Source organism: Taudactylus pleione, unplaced genomic scaffold (assembly GCF_031769625.1).
Source record: "Taudactylus pleione unplaced genomic scaffold, aTauple2 ptg000135l, whole genome shotgun sequence".
Lineage (NCBI taxonomy): Eukaryota > Metazoa > Chordata > Amphibia > Anura > Myobatrachidae > Taudactylus > Taudactylus pleione.
In genome coordinates, this window is record NW_028284537.1 from 2447561 (window position 1) to 2459703 (window position 12143).

Genomic DNA, 12143 nt, shown 5'->3' on the forward strand with positions numbered 1-12143 from the left:
AAATCTCACCCTCTCCCTTTTAATTTCTGTCTCCTCTCTCACTCTTTCCCTCCAAGTTAAACAAAGAACTCTCTGGGGTATATTTACTAAAGTGCAAGTTTTTAGAAGTGGAGATGCTGCCCATAGCAACCAATCAGATTCTAGGGGGTAAATGTACTAAGAATCGAGTTTGGGTGAGTTTGGTTGTGTTTGCAAACTCATGCGAGTTTAACCTTTTTTTCAAACTCGCAAATTTACTAAGCCCAAACAGGTGCGAGTTTGGAAGTGAGTTTTCTCTTCTCACTGTTAAAACTCATGCGAGTTTGCAAACTCAACTAAACTCACCATCGGCCAAACTAGGAAGTGCTTTACATGGAAAAGATGAAACTCGCAAATTTACTAAGAATCGAGTTTACAATCTCGGGTGAGTTTGTAGCAAACTCACTGTTAAATTGAAGTTTAAAGCACTCACCTCCTGAGTTGCGAGTTTGGCAGAAACATACATAGATCAGTGTGATTTGTGTATGTTTCTGGCTGATTACCTAATTTTTTTTTACAGGTTCAATACACAAGCAGCCTACACATATTTCACTGATATGTGCAGGCTTCGAATAAGTAATCTCATCTAAACTCTCATCTAAACTCACATCAAAACTCGCAATTTTGGGGGAAAAAACTCACTTTGCTTCACCATCGGAAAACTCACTTTCAGCTAAACATACTTTTTAGTAAATTTGCGAGTTTTAAAAGGGAAAACTCTCCCGAGTTTTGGTAAAAGCAAACTGAGTTTAAACACAACCAAACTCACCCAAACTCGATTCTTAGTAAATTTACACCTAACTATTATCTTCTAGAAAGTGCTAAATAAATGATAAGTAGAATCTGATGGTTGCTATGGGCAACACCTCCACTTCTAAAAACCTGCACTTTAAAAAATATTAAATAAATATACCCCTCTGTGTCAACAGCAGAGATGAGCAGAGTTTGGGCATTCCGCTCTGTACAGCAATTAAGACAACAGTGTCATTTCATTCTGCCCTGTGGTGGGGTTGGGGTACTGAGAAGTCTGGGCGGAACACAAATTATATGGAAAAATTCCTTCTGGAGGGCACATTCTGCTGGAGATGCATGCAAAATTCTGCGCCAAATTACAGAATGGGAAAAATGTCTGCAGAACAGTTTCGAAATTTTCGCTCTTCTCAAGTCATCATGACGTTGTGGCAGTTCCATTTCTTAAGGCCCCCATACCATACTTACCTACCCTCCCGATTCGGCCGGGAGCCTCCCGAAAATCGGGTGCCGCTCCCGGCCCCCCGGAAAGGCAGGCAAGTCTCCCGGCCCCAGCGACTCACCTGCATTAACCCCGGCAGCAGGGGGGCGATGACGCGATTCGCGCTGAATCGCGTCATCGTAGCCCCGCCCCCTGCATCACAATGCCATTAATCTCGGCATTGTGAAGAGGGGGCGGGGCCACGATGACGCGATCGTGCTGTCACGCCCCATGCACCGCCCCCAAAGACGTGTCATCATCTGAACCACGCCCCCTTTTCCCCGCGACACGCCCCTTTTTGCAGCGATACTCCCCCATGTGGTTGCCGGACAGCTCCCTCCCGGAAGGAGGGAGCTCAGTGTCGGCAACCCTGCCCCATACACGGCACGATATACGTGCCAATCCGTTAGGTGCTATATCGTGCCGTGCATGGGCACGATATCGTACCTGTTATCGTGCTGCGCTCTCCCGTGGGACCGTACATCACATCCCCAGGTCTTCCTGCATGTTCCTCTGATCTGGGATGCGATGTACGATCCCATGCAGATGAAGGAGGGGAGACCCGGCATATCGTGCGGTCTGCGGGGACCGCACGATTGTCAGCGCTGACAGCACGATCCGTCTGCCGACAGATCGGCAGTCGCCCTACACAGTGCATCGCACCGTGTCTGGGCACCTTTATTCAGAATCATTATGATTATTAAATATAGCTGAAAATTTATTAAAAATTTCAGATCCACTAGTTTAAGAGCCCAGAGGCCCTCGGCCACATACTGGTTTGGGCCCCACCCTCTCAGTTTGTCAAATATAAAATGAAACATAAAAATAGATTAGGGTAAACTGGGCCCCTTGGTGCCCACTGGACCCTAGACTGCAACTTAAGCTGGGTACATACTGCTCCTACGGATCAGCTGACGGGTTGATCCGCCGACAAAGCAGTGGATCATGTAAGCTATACAGACTGGCCGTTCGATGTGTGTTCCCTGACATCACAAGTAGGCGGCCATTTGAACTGACTGCCCAGTTGAGCTGTCAGTCACCAGCAGTCCCTGCATCAAGTACTGCCTGTATACACAGCTGGAGGCGGAGATATATCCGCAGATATATCGGCCATCTGCTGCGTTGCTGAACAGATGCGAACAACGTCATTCACAGACATATCGGGGGTACACACTTGTTGACGCGCTCGCGATATGTCGGCCTTTGGGTTGCCTATTGGATGATCCGGCTATGGACTCATCGTCGCAGTATCACAAAATCCTTTGGATGAATTATACGTTTTTGAGGGCAATAGTCAAACTGTTCAGTGATTCTCACACTTTCAAAAAGAAAAAAAAAGAAATATATATTTTTTAATTGAAGAACGACTTGGCGAAAATTATAACAAATTATATCTCATGCAAAGTTAACAAACCACCATGAGGCCAAAGACCCCACACAGTCTACGTTTCAAGGATCCCTGTTGTGCTTTAATTGTAGTTTTTGATACTGAAGATTCCTCTCATTTCTGTGTCTGTTTGAAGTACCAGGCTGAGTTTGCAGACAATAGTCTGCAAAGTGCCTATTCAAGCACAGACAATTCCGATATTAAATCTTAAAGAGCCGATAGAGTGAGAAGTGAGATTATTCTTACTAAGTTCTCTAATTATTACAAGGTATCATTAGCACGTATTGTGGAAGGCAGACGGCTCCGTGATGCTAAATCTCCCGAGGACAAAAAGTGAATTCTGGGCTGATGGTTATTTGCCTCCATCATAATACCAATAATGGATTTAATATCAGATCATATAAATGTGAATCTTTTATTCTCAACAGTACTGAGCAGTGATGAGAGAAATACTGAGGGAATTTTACCTTCAAATTAAGCATCTGAATCGTGGAAGTTACCGACAATCATAATCTATTCGGAAATTAACTTGCTATCTGAAGCGTAATAAAAGTGAAGGGACACATTCCGCCTGAGAATGGAAACACGAACATTGTCATTTTTAGAGGAGCTGCCTGAATGTGCCAGTATAATTTGGCATGGAGGGGTCATCAAAGGATTTCTTACTAATATCCCTCTTTTATATTTAGAAGCGACAGCTGCAAAACCAATTTGTGGGGCGGTTATAACTGTATAGTTTTGAAAGTGAGATCTGTGCTACAGGCAAAGCTTAACGGTTACTTAAAGCTGCGTCGTATGAAATGAATTCACTAGAAGCCTTTACTGCGTCAATGGATCGGGGATGCACAAGAACTGAATATAGCACCAGCATTTGTAGTATTTACCAAACAAAGCTGTCCGGAGACCTGTAGAGCTATCAGACAGGGCAGGTCGTGGGCCTTGCTTGGCTGGTGGGCCAGAGTTTGGCCGTCCCTGTTCTAGTGCAAGTAAAGTCCCCCATACATCAGCAACTGATTGCAGCAATCATGCAATTTGCAATCGATTGTGTATAAAAATCTTTCCCTTTTCAATCGATTGTGGCAATTCTGCAATCTGCAATTGATTGAAAAAGGGAAAGATTTTTCTACTCAATCGATTTCAAATTGCACGATTGCTGCAATCAATTGCTGATGTATGGGGGACTTTATACAATCGTGTTCTTTTACTAACTTTGCATTTAGCTGCAAACTTTGCCCTAAACCATGTCATCCAATCAGAAATGAGCATTTATCTGTCTCATACAAATTAGCCAATGAAAGCAAGTCTACGATTGGGTGCTCTGATTATTAACATCTTCTCCTAAAAACTAAATGGCCACACAAGAGGGGAGCGTAGTGTGTTTAACATCTGTTAATAATAGTCTCTAAGATTTTGCTTTGATAACTCATTTTTATCAGCGTATGTCCACCTTCACACTTCAGATAAGCCCGGCTGCGGCGGACACCATTCAGCCATGGATTTAAATACGCTCCTGTAGTTAATTCCTGTACTTTCAAAGACACGGCAGGATTCAAACAGCGCCCATGCAAATGAGATCCTTTTATTTATTGTGTGCTTTAGAATTGGATTTCCTGGAAGGTCTTAACCCGGACTTTAACACTGTTCATTTAATTACATCTAGAAAAGGTTAGAATTTTTTTTTTCTTTTTCTAACAGAGTCGTATTTCTCTGGGAATTATCTCGCTCTAAAATATAATTAATCATCCTCTGTCATATTTTTATTATATGCAGCATTCTCTTGAGTAGATTCTTTATTCTTCCTTCATTCAAATTCCTGTGACCTTCCTGCTCACTCTATTTAGACCTCAGGTGGATTCCTGCCCACTGCCGAGAAAACATTGGATAGCTCCAGACTCATTTGTCAAGCGCTTTATCAGCTTGCAAACTCCACATTGCTGCATATGTTTAACATTTCAGCGTTATAGAGACATTGGGAAATTCACGTGGACGGCATCTGTCAAGAGTTGTCCGAAAAAATTCCCATTTCAGGCGCCGTAGCGAATAATAAAGCCTTCATCTAAAGATTATATTTTCTTTGTGGTGTAAGTTGCTAGTAAACATCATTAGCATATTGTGCGTACAGCTGTACCGACGTGAACTGTTTTGCCGCCGTTCATTAAAATGATTTGATTTGTCAGAGTCTGGTTAGGATTTTGCTCACAGCGCTAACGTTCTGGAGTCATGCGCTGCAGGAATACGGTTCCCATTTCAAAGGCCGCGGAATGAAAGGGGTGACTTTAAGTAGACAACATCAGTGTAGATCACAAATGCTATAATTTCCCAGCACTGTTTTCTTTAGTTACAGACTTTTTGTTACTTTTTTTTGTCCTGAGGGATAAAAGAATGGAAGACTTAATAGAGATGTATAAAAGCAGAACGAGGTGACAACGCGCTCTGATAAAAGAGTCATCTCTCAGCTGACAGACACGGACGGCTTTCTTTGCGGTGCACTTGTCAGTCTGTTGCATTCATCTCAAGTAAATGTAACAGAAGAAGGTGGAAGCAGTAATCGGGTTGAAGTTTTGTTTAATTAATATGTCTAATGCTATCAGTCAGACAAAGTGTGAAGTGCGCGATTTCTCCTTACTGTGTGCTGGAAGGGAAAATGCTTATTGTGGGGAATTGTTGGCGAAAGTATAAAAACTGAAGCAGCAACTTTTCTGACACAATTGTGGTTTTGGGTCATTCGGGAACAAGCAAAGTATTTTCACTGGCTGTTAAATGTTTGCTTTTTTGTCAACTTAGCGGCATATGTATCAAAGCTTGATGTGAGATAAAATTGTGAGATATATATCACCAACCAATCAGCTTCTAACTTACATTTTGCAGGCTGTGTTTAAGAAATGATAGTTTGGTGATATATATCACAATTTTATCTCACATCAAGCTTTGATATATATCCCCCTAAAATCTCATAGTGTCTATAATGGGTTTATGGTGTGTGTTCACACCGCGCACTCTCCACCCATATATAATACCTCCCAACTGTCCCGCATTCAGCGGGACAGTCCCATTTTTTTGAGACTGTCCCGCTGACCCACCCGCGGGCCGCAGAGTCCCGCAGTGGGGGGGGAAGTTGGGGGAAGCAGAGCAGCGTATATGCAGAGCGAGAATAGATGCTGTGTGCATGCGTACAGCATCTATTCACAGTACAGGACGAAGCCTGGGGCAGCCCAGTATCCCGGAGATGCGAGCACGCCCCTTAGTGATGAAAACGGGGCGTGTTGCTAGGCCACACCCCTTTATGTATAGACCACACCCCATTTTTGGGAGCGCGATTGTCGTTCAGCAAATGTTGGGAGGTATGATATATTATATTTACTTCTCTGGAGTCCAGCGCTGCATAAATCACAGGGAAAGAGGGTGCAGCCGGGGCCATCAAGTGCAGGGAAGGTCTCGGGTACTGGGGGGTGTGACCAAAATCCAGGAGGCGTTGCCATACCCCAAAAAATATATAAAAACATTATGTGCTGCACTGCGAAGCTGTGCCGTACACTACAGGGGGGGGGGGGTTGCCACACACTACAGGGGTGTGCCGCGAGTGCTGCAAAGAGTGTGGCAGGGGAAGCTGGGTACCTGTGGAGTTGCGGCCTCTGGCGCATCCTCTTTTTCCTGGGATCCCCGTTGGATGAACTGCCACGCCGCCAGTGCCTCTCACATGATCCCCGGGTCCCGGCGCTCTTGCTGTGCAAAGGGGCTTATTATACTTCCAGTGCTGCTCGCTGTAGCGCTGCTAAGGGGGGGAAATGTCCCCCTCAACAGCTGACCCGGCCTGCTCCAACTAGTCCGTGCCCGGGTAAACTGTGCCCGCTCCCACCCTTTGCTTCCCTGGATGCAGCCACCTTTATCCCAAAGATTTGCCCGTGTGCACTGGAGAAATCAGGGGAACATGGTACAGGCATGTTCCCAGAGTCCTGCACATGCTAAGTATATTCTGCTACAGTTCCAGAGTCTACCCTGCAACTGTGCCAGTGAGAGAGGGGGGGGCTGCATGGTGACTACCAAGCTAAACGCCACTTACCAGGTTTTTAAACAATTTGGTCGTTATCAAAAGCTTTGATTCATTACTTGAGGAAATCAGAATATGTGACTGTGCCAGGGTAAAGTTGGTGTTTAAACTAAACATACATGACTTGATCTAGAATATATTTTTGGCTAATTGCAGTGCCGGAATAGTGGCGGTGTTGCCGGGACCAGAATGTAGAGCATTGCCCAGAACATCCTTAGAACACTGCGGTTCTACAAGGTGCATTGATGCTCCGGACGGCTCTGCAGCAGCCAAATGCAGGTGACGTGGGGCAGGGAAAAAGCGCTGCATCCGGACCCTGCATGCTGGGATGCGGCACCACTCACACACACCTAGTTACGGCTGTGGCTACCTGTTTATGTGGAATGGGCAACGGGCTCAACTGAACTTAGGGCCTGATTCAGTAAGGAACGCAGATACGAATGCAATAGTGATTACGCACACAGTCTCACTGCGATGATATGCTAATCCATTGTGATCGCTATGCTGTCACAGCAGAACATAAGAACGCCCACCTTACCTTACACACATCTGTAATGTTTAGACTGCAAAACCATCGGTACAATCGAGTTCCATCGCAGCCTCACACACACTTGCACAAGCTCTGACCTTACTCAAAAATTGCTAACCTCATCACACGCTATGTGTCCTCAGGCTGCGTACGGCATCACAGTGGATAATTTATATATGCCCCTGCAATGGCGTTCAAACGCATTGGCACGCCTGTGTTCGCCCGACCGCCCCCCCATTTCCACCCACAAACAGCACTTCCTGTCAATCACTCGCGATGGGCCTGCGTAGTCACTGCGATCGCAATCCCGATCGCAATGGCTAGTTCGCGCACTGTGGTGCATACGCATGCGTATGTATCGAAAAAGTGTCCAGAGAGATGTGAAAAAGTGTCCAGAGAGATGTGGACAGACCTGCAGTAGTTTATGTCTATGATGTTTTTGAACTTTGCATCTTGATATTATAAAACAAACATCAGTTTTGCCTAATTAACTAGACTGACACTGTTGTATAGGGTGTGGCATGTTATGTCGACAGTTACTATGTCAACATGCATAAAGCTGACATGGGAATGTTGATGGTCAAAATGTAAACATGCAGCACGTCAAGATGCTTAGTATGTCGATAGTGACATTCTTCATGTCTAATCGGATGACATGTTGACAAGATAGGACATTGAAATAACGTCCCTGGTGGCCCAGCAATCACTCTACCGGGTCCCGACGGCAGCAGCGTCTTCAGCGCCGTCTTCCGTTTCCTGATGGTCATGTGACAAGCAGTTCCAGCGTTGAGTCTGATGATTGGCAGTTCTGGTGAGTGTTCTCCCCCTATCCCTAAAATCTAACCTTCTCCCAAGTGCCTAATCTTAACCCTTCCCCCACGGCCCCACCCCACCACAGCCTATCCCTAACCTCTCCCTATTGCCTAACTCTAACGACAGGGGTATAAACTGGTGTCGGCATTCTGAGAATGTTGAAATTTCACATGGCAACATTTCGAGATGTCGACGTGGCGCCTGTCGACATTGTACTGTCAATATTATAAATGTCGACATGGTAACTGTTAACAATGTAACCCGATACCAGTTTTATATCATCAAGATGAAAAGGTTCAAAAACATAAATCATAGATATAAACTCTGCCGCAGGTCTGTCCTCATTTCTCATCACACTTTTTCATTCTTAAGTTCAGTTGAGCCTGGTGCCTGCTCACCATATACTCTGGAACCAATTGTGTTCAACTACATATGACTGAAGGGGCATAACTGGGCTATAATGGGGTATTCTCGCATAGTATAGGTTCACCGGGGGTGTTCGAGGGCATGCCAATGGGATTTTGGGATGATGAGATGCATGCAACTATGCATACAGGCAAAAATACGCATTCCGGTGTCTCCCAGACGTTCCAGAAGAGTAGGTAAGTATGCTCTGTGGTTTGCTTGCCTGTAACTATGAAAGCAATATTATTCTAATTATCATTTATTTATATATAAGCACGAGCCTACTCCGCAGAACTTTACAATTGGTAAGAAACACAATAATAAAACAAGACTGGATACAGAAAGACAAAAAGGTAAGAGAGTAAAGACTGCAATGAGGGAGATATAGCAGACCCTCTATAGAGGACAGGTGGAGATGTTGCCTATAGCAACCAATCAGCTTCTACTTACCAATTTATAGAATGTATAGCTGGAAGCTGATTGGTTGCTATTGGCAACTTCTCTAAATAAATAAAATGCATTTACATCCCTTGCATTTAATGTTGCATAAATTCCCCCTGTCTATGTCAGAAATGACATCCCCATGAACACTTAGGACCTCATTCAGAGTCTCTCGCAAGATGCGATCGCTCGCTGGCAAAAAGCGGTCGGATATTGTAATGAAGTGCTCGCACTGCGTCTCGTAAGGACGCCCACTATGTTTTAGCGAGCTACGGCAAAGTGCGCAAGTGAATATATATTTGTGGCAAGTGCAGCGAGCCACCGTGCCCAAAGCATAGCGAGCGCAGCGAGCCCGCGAGGGGACACTTTTGGTCCCCCGTTAGCATCCCCGCCCCTCCCCCTTTCAGGCTGGGTCCCGTGGGTGTGACGTCACAGGTCCATCAGCCTTGTATAGTCTAGACCTAACCATCATGTCACTGCCCCTGTCATATGCATCCCTGTCCTCACTAACACATCACTCATCTGCTGATATACTCTGTGCTGCTGGAGGATCCTGCTCCTTCCACTATATAACTCTCAGGCTGTGGCTTCCTGCTGTTTCCTTTCCCCTCCTCACATCATGCCACTGCCCCTGTCACATGCAGCCCTGTCCTCACTAACACATCACTCATCTCCTGATATACTCTGTGCTGCTGGGTGACTCTGCTCCTTCCACTATATAACTCTCAGTCTGTGACTCCCTGCTGCCTCCATTCCCCTCCTCACATCATGTCACTGCCCCTGTCACATGCAGCCCTGTCCTCACTAACACATCACTCATCTCCTGATATACTCTGTGCTGCTCCTTCCACTATATATCTCTCAGTCTGTGGCTTTCTGCTGCCTCCATTCCCCTCCTCACATCATGTCACTGCCCCTGTCACATGCATCCATGTCTTCACTAACACATCACTCATCCATACTTCCCAACGTTTTCCAAATGCAGATCAGCCAAAAAGGGGTTATGGCCTTGTGACAAGGGACGTGGCTTCACAGGGAAATCCGTGCCCACAAGCCACACCTTATTTTTCCTACGCTGGGGGCATGCCCCCGGGCCCTCTCTGCACTGATCAGACGCTACGAGCGTGCGCACAGCATTGATTCACCACTGTTCTGCTATGCAGAGCAACGGCTGAGAGGGGACCTCCTAACCTCTCCCCCCCTGACACCGTTTGGGAGCGTGTGTATGAAGTCTGAAATTCTACGTCTAGAAAATATCTTTGAATAAAAAAGAGCAACTACAACCTTCAGTTTGCGGCCATTTGAGACTGAGGGCCTGATTCAATATGGATCGCTATTCTGCTTATACGCACGCAATGCAGTTGCTAATATCAGCAGTGATATGTAAATGTTTGCATTCCCATTGACATAAGGACGCCCACTTACCTACTCTTCTGGAACGTCTAACGTCTAGGACTCACATCCATATACTTGGCCAACATAGCGAAACAATCGGTAACATCGGACCCATACGCACACAGGGCCTGATTCAGAGCCGCTCGTAAGCAGCCGCTCGTTCGCTCTGAGCGATGTTCGCACGTCTGCGCATGCGTATGGGTTGTAATGCGCATGCGCCAACCAGTCAGTGCAGTTGGAAATCGTGTGCTCGCAAAATACCGAGTGCCTGCTAATTTGAGTGACAGGATGAGGCGTTTGTGGGTGGTAACAGGGGAAGGTGCTTGAAAACGGGGAGTGGAGATCCGAACGCAGACGTGCCAAACGGCCAAAACGGGCGTTTTAAGGGTGTGCATAATTAACAAAGCAGCGTCATCGACCACGTCACTTGGTTGTCTTTTAGTCTGAACTGCTCGCATGATTGCGGTATGAAAATGCTACCACAAGAATAGCGAGCAGTTCAGACGCCTTTCGATGTACTCGATTAATCAAATAAATAGCGGAGATGACGTATGATGCGAACGGCCAAGGGGCATCTTTACAAAATAGCGAGTGCATGTTTCGGACGCTCGCTCAGACATAGAGGCGTCAACAGACCGCAAAGAGCGGGCGCTCAATTTAAATAGCCAGCCCCTTTTTCTGAACGAGCGAGCGCAAATAGCGTCCGGCTCTGAATCACGTCCACAGTTAAGACAGGTCAGACCTCACTCAGGAATTGCTTACTTCAGCGCACGCTATGAGGCCTCAGGCTGCGTATGGCATCGCAGTGGATTATTTATACATGCCCCTGAAACGGCACTGGCATGCCTGCGTTCGGCCGACCACCCCCCCGTCACCACCGCAAACGGTACTTTCTGTCAATCACTCTACCATCGGTCTGCGTATCCTCTGAGATCGCAGTCCCTATCACTGTGGCTAGTTCGCGTACGCACACTGAGTTGCATATGCATGCGCAGAACACAACAATCGCCTGATTCTGTGCATTAAGCAACTGCGTTCCTGGCTGAATCAGGCCCTGAGTAAGAAATCTTACAAAGTTGTACAACCTGAGCACCCTGAAATATATATTTTAGTGTTCCCTCTAGGTCTGGCACAGGGCAGGTCGCCGGACCATAAAAAGGTCACTCTGGCGCCCAAAATAGGGGCATGGGCATGAGAAAAGGGGTTGTGTCTTTAGGATGTGCCCCCTTTTCATCACTCTTGGGGGCTCACCCGGCACTTACGGACATGCCGGGCTGCCGCCAAGCTCTCCTCTCTATGTGAATAGATGCCGGGCGCATGCAATGTAATGTATGTACTGCTGGCTGTCGGGATGCCTCCTGTCAGAAAAACGACAGTGGCATCCCGCACAGAGGGGTAAGGTAAGTTTACTTCCCCTTCCCCCCCTAACCCTCCCTTCTTGTAGCCTAAACCTAACCCCCCCTTTGTGCCTAAACCTAACCCTCCGCCCTTAGTGCCTCACCCTAACCCCCCAGTGGTGCATAACACTAACCCTCCCTCGTTCAGCTTGGCGTTCTGGCATCGGGATTAAGATAGGCGTCTGTATTGCGATGCCTATCTTTAGTCCCTTGGCGGTATTTGGATGTGGGTATTGATACCGGCGGCATCTCATAACTACATCCCGCGCGCAGCATCTGTTCCCCGGGTGATCGCTGCACCGCAATTTTTCCCACCCTCAGGGTACTGCGGCCGCGGGTGGGGACGGCACCCGCCATGATGCCTTAGCGGGGCAAAGCCAAAAGGGCAGGTGGCATTCTGCACTTTTGAAATCGGGCCGGGCACGACGCCCCATTAAAAGAGACTCGCGGGAACGCTATATTTGTAGCTCCTTAATTAA

The 12143-nt window shown here is 46.7% G+C and overlaps 1 protein-coding gene across 3 annotated transcripts in view; it reads right to left on the reverse strand.

Annotated features, from left to right (window-relative positions):
* The window catches only part of TAFA1 (TAFA chemokine like family member 1), a 485626-nt gene that overhangs the window by 154804 nt on the left and 318679 nt on the right, over window positions 1-12143 (reverse strand). The gene's annotated exons all lie outside the window — the stretch shown is intronic.